Source organism: Chelonus insularis, unplaced genomic scaffold (genome assembly GCF_013357705.1).
Source record: "Chelonus insularis isolate UGA/USDA-ARS -01 unplaced genomic scaffold, ASM1335770v1 contig_6_pilon, whole genome shotgun sequence".
NCBI lineage: Eukaryota > Metazoa > Arthropoda > Insecta > Hymenoptera > Braconidae > Chelonus > Chelonus insularis.
The window spans coordinates 60,932-67,005 of NW_023276709.1; positions in this window are offsets into that span (position 1 = coordinate 60,932).

Below are 6,074 nucleotides of genomic sequence, written 5' to 3' on the forward strand. Positions count from 1 at the left end.
AAGAAGTGAATTCACTCAGGAGCAATAAAGATGATAAAACAATATTTTATGAATAAATTTTGTTGAGGTACTGAGCTGAAATTTAGGTATATAAGTGAGTTCGATTTAGTCTCAAGACAAGTTTTACGAAAATAGAAACCAAATTACTCAGATGAGGAATATTGGCAGACCTAAAATGAACACAAAAATTCTGAGCTAATATTTTTTACAGAAAATAAAATATCATTAGCAATGTGAACGATCCACACTCCACAAACGTGAAAAATTGAAAAAAGATGTGATAGGCATATACAAAACTTACTTGCAGACAGAAATATTTATGGATAATAAATATATTTGTATCAGGGATAATATTCAATGATGACCCGTATAAACAAAAACAAGATGAAATGTAAAAAAATCGGAGATTTCTCAGCCTTTGCAACGTCAATTTCATTCGACACATGAAAAATATAATATATGATCATAAAATGTGAATCAATTGAATGATTATTATTTACATTTATATGAAGTTGTCAATTCTTCAATAAACGTTAGATAATAACTGGGCGTTAATGGGAAGGTGTCCGCCATATTGCATCCGCTATTTTGAATTTTTAAATGATGATGCCAGATTCGTTATCAAAGACCTCGAAAACCCCCGAGTGCCACATTTCATCCGATTCAAGTAAGTTTTTGAATTTGGGTCCGCCATATTGGATCCGCCATTTTGAATTTTTGAATTTTGAGGGCGGAATCGTAATCAGCGACCTTGAAAACCCCGGGATTCCAATTTTCGTTAAGATTTGAATATTTTTTTTGTCGGGCACCGAGAGTGAAAATTGTCTTCCTGCTGAAGGGATGAAAAGCGCCATTTTGGGGATGAAAATGTCAATGTCGACAAATTAAAAAAATATATTCTTAAACTACAACTATTTTGTGCACTCATGGTTGAAGAAAAAGGGGGGCTCCTTGAGCGTCTTCAATGAGAAAAAAAATATTGAAAAAAAAATGTCTTCCATTTTTTCGGTTTTTTTTGTTTAAAAACGGCCATATTTTTTTTCTAATGGACAAAACTTAATTTTGACTCCGGATTCGGAAAGAGGACACTCGAAAGTACAAGGGAACATATTTTTTATTTGCAAATGATTTTTTTTAGATGATAAGAATCTAGCTTGAAAATGAGAAAAAAAAACACGATTCTTCGGCGTTAATGGGTTAAGTCCAACATCCGTTTTTGGGATAATTGGATATGATTGTGAAAGATCAACAGTAAATTCAACCACCTTTTCAATCAATGAAATTGGAGATTGTGAATTTCCAGAAAGAGAAGTTAATATTTCTCAACCTTTCATTCAATTATTACAATTAAAAAGAATTTCTTTAACTAAAGTAATACAATGTAAAATTGAAATTTTACGGACAGTTTATCATTGTGGAATGCATTCTCATATTTCAATAGTAAATAACGGTTTTAATGAATATTTGTATGAAATTTCTAAAGAAAAATGTTCTGAAATTCATAAAACGGGTTCTTTATGTCTCGGAAAAATATTTTTAACTGATTTAAAAATTGATGATACAACCACAAGAAGTGTAACACTTGCTGGAAGTATCGAGAATGATGGAAAATGTTTCGGAGAATATTATTCTGATATTTATGGAAATTGGGCTAATGTCGTAGTTCAAGGAATAGTCAAAATTACTTTACAAGAATATTTTACAGAAATTAAATTAGAATCAAATAAAATTCACTTAAGGTCAGCAATAACTTGTCCATTAAAAAATCTTTGATGTCTAGATTATGAAGGAGGATATACTTTTTGGGAATATATTTCACACGATGACTGTCAATTCAATAAATATGAAATTTTATATTCGGGAAAAGTAAACAGAATAGTCGAAAAAGATTCAGAATCGCATGAAATTATTTATTCTTTAGAATCAAATGGACTTACTTTTGCTTTAGCCACGGCAAAAGTAGAAATAATATGTGGCTATAAAATAATCAGAACAGAACATCCAAGTTTATTTATTTATGAAACTAGTAAAGATGATTTATTAATTAAAGAAAGTATAACAACAGAAAATTTAGATTTATTTACGTATGTTAATTCTAAGTTTGTTTATGTTGAAAAATTTATTCAAAAACAAATGAAACAATTATATAATGATATTTTAGTTTATAGATGTTATTTAGAACGAAATGTTTTACAGATTCTTTATCATTAGCTATACAAAATCCAGATGAATTTGCGTATAATTATATGAAAGGGCCAGGCTATATGGCGATTATAGCAGGCGAAACTGTAACAATAATTAAATGTTTAGCTGTAGATGTATCGGTATACCCAAGAGAAGAATGTTATCAAGAATTATCAGTGGTTAAGGGAAACTCAAGTTACTTTTTGAAACCCAAAACACATATTTTAGTGAGAAAAGGAACTCAAATTACTTGTGATTTACAATATTTACCTATTTTTAATGTCAACGGAGTTTGGTATAGATTTTCACCTGGACCTATCGAAGTTGTTCCACCAAATATTTTCAAACCTTTAACGAAATTAACATGGAAATATGTTCAATCAAAATCTTTAGCTACAAGTGGTATTTATTCTTAACAAAATCTAGAAAAATTAAGAGATAGAATCATGTCTCCCTTGGAGAAACCAGCAATATTAAATAACATTGCACGTGTTTTATCTGGAAAACAAACAATTAATCAAGGAGAATCAATGTATAATTTATTTGATCAAAATTCATTAGAAAAACTTGCAGAATCAACATGGAAGAAAACTTGGGGGAAGTTTGTGGCTTTTGGAACAATAAGTGCAGGACTTCTCGGTATATTTACTATTATTCGTTTGATAAAATTAGTTTTTGATACAATTATTCATGGATATGCCATAAGAAATGTTTATGGTTGCTCACACTATCTTTTATTATCTTTTTGGGACGCATGTACTCATTTTATTCTTTATAAAGCTCAAAATAAAAATAATAATTGTAATAATATTAATTCAAATGACAAAACAGAAGAAAATAATTTTAAAAATAATGAAAATGATAATTCAAAAATGGAGGTTATCATAGATCAACCTCAAGTTCAAATTAATTCACCAACAATTCCTTATGAGTTTCAACAAATTATGTATCAACAAAATCAATCGCAAATTTGTTATCCAAAATTAGAAGAAAATAAAAATCAAGCAACTAATTTTTATCATCAAGATCAAGAAGGAGAATCTTCAAGAATCGACCAAAATAAATTTCAACAATCCGGAGATAATGAAAGAAGAATTTATCCAAAATTAGAAACAGAAAATAATTCAACAAAATTAAATCACTCAAAATTGCAACATAAATCAGTCAGTGTATTCAATATGGCTGAATAAATTTTCAAATTACTAACAAATATACTTTATTAAATCTTTCAATATTTTAAAAAATTTTGCAGATGAAAATTCCTGATGGTGTATTAAAATATATGCAACAACAAGAAGAATTGGATTTATTATATGGGATTCCTCATACAAGGATTCCTGGAAGAAATATAAAATTTTACGCAAGTTTAATTACAGCATCATGTTTAAAAATTGATGAAAAAGAAGAAGAAATTTTTGTTGATTATTATAATAATAAACTTCTGTGTGTTGAATGTTATCAAACAATATCAAATGAACAAAAACGATCATTCAGTTATTGTGATAAAAATTGGCATCATCTCTGTCCACCACGACTAGTAGTTTCAAGATTGTGTAAAATGTTACAGAAGAATTGGTATTTCAAGACCAGGATATATATGTGAAGATTGTTCAAACACTTGGGTATACTATAGAGACATTATGGAAAATAATTATGCAATAAAAGTTAAAAGTTATAAGTAAATAAAATTTCTAATAGTTATTTAAGTATATTAAATTTAATTAAATACTAAACAAATGATAAAACTATACAAATATAATAAAAAATTTCAAAATACATAAAAATCTTTAAAAAAAAAGTAATAAAATAATTAAAAATAAAAATAACAATTATAATTATTTAAATATTATTTTTAAAAAATAACTATCTAAATATTATTTTTTTAAAAAAGAGTTTTTGAATTTCTATTCCGGGAGGATAGCCAATTTCCTTCGCTCACACCTCTGTCAATAGTTTTAAGTGTGGGGGAAGAAGGGTCGTTGATACGTCCCTGTAGGCGCTAAAGTTTGAATGAATCATTTTAAATTTTATACTATTATATTATTTTTATGATTAAATTTTTCATAAAATAAATACATTCCATAAATTAAATAGTTAATTAATAGTATACTTAAATTAATTTTACAATTCATATTTAATATTTATTATTATATTCATTATACTTATATTAATTATTGGAAAATTCATTTGAATTATTAATTAATTATAAGTTTTCAATATTTTTAATATTGCTACATATATTTTTCCTTTATAACGCATCAAGGACGTTCAAGTCGCGCGTTATCAAGGGAAGTTTCGAATGACAGGTATTCTTTAGCATATGTTTAACTCTCTTCTGCACCCCGTTGGTGTCTAAAAACTCAATTTGACTGGTAACAGTTCATTAAAAATATTTTAGTGATTCATTCAATCAAACGATTCGCTAAAGTCCAGTTGTGACAGTTTATTTTATTACTCTTAAAGTGAAATTTTTAATACACACAATTAAGATGGATCTAACTTGTCCCGATCATTCAGACTGCGATGAAGTCAGTTTGGATGCTGTTCAAGGAATAAATATCAGAGACCAACCTGAAGTTTTTGAAGAACTAGAAGACTATAAGTGTGTGAAATTAAAAGAAAAAGTTGTTAGAATTTTTATTCAAATTATAGACAATTGGAGTGATAAAATTTTGTGCACCAATTGTTATCTACAAATTGTATCTGATGAAAGATTCAATTATAAAGTTTATAAAGACTTTCACATCATTACGCGTACACCAATTGAACAGTGCGATGAATGTGGAAAGAAAATTCTAAATATTAGATCTTGTGAGCAATGTTATGAATGCATTGCTGAATTTTTAACGCATGAAAAATTTTTGAGAGAGAATGGAAGGATAAAGGTGTCATATTAATATATTCAATTAAAAAATGTTTAAAAAATGTATAAAAATAAGAATAATGTTAATCAATAAAAAAGTATTTTATTCATTATTATAATTTTTTTTAAAAAAAGTTCTGATTATTTTATTAGAAACCTTAAATAAATTTATTTAAAAGAAGAAATAAATTTAAAATATATCCTATTCATAAATATATATATAATTCATAAAATAAAATAATAATACAAATATAAATTTAAATTTTTTGTGACATCTTGTCAACATGATTCTCATGTGTGACAATCGTCCAAGTGTGGGGGTGTCACGTCATGTGGCACTACGCGCCCATACGTTTTAAATTTAAAAATATATATTTAAGAAGTAGATTTAAAAGTTATTATAAATAATTATTAAAAATTTAAAGAAATATTTCTTATTAATTTTTATTGCGTTTAACAATGCTTCAGATGTAATTTAGTATGGAAGAAATATAAATCGTTGTCAGAAGCATTGTTCGCAAAAATATTTAATTACAAACTAAAAGAAAATAAAAAGAAATTATTATTGATTTAATTGTAACCAATCAAAATTAATTATTCAATTAAAAATGTAAAAAAGGGATGTTGCTACCTGCTAGCAACAACCGAAAATGTCCTTTAAGTAACACTTTAGTTTTATCAATCAAAATATTAAGACGTGTTAATTGTTTATAATAAAAGTTATTTGAATAATTAATTGTGATCATTATTTAATGAAATGAATACAAATTGGATTTAAAATTATAATTTGGATTTAAATATCAAAAGTAAGTCTTAATATTTATTTTTATTTAAAATTTAAAAGAAAGTGCAATCTCGTTTAAGAAATTATTATTTATATGAATTTAAAATTATCATTTAATTATTAATTTAATAAATTATTAATTGGCTTTAAAATTAATTTGTTAATTAAATAAATATCCCTATTAATTCTATCCCATTTATTAACTTATTAAAACTAAAAGAATATTTAATTATTATTATTAAA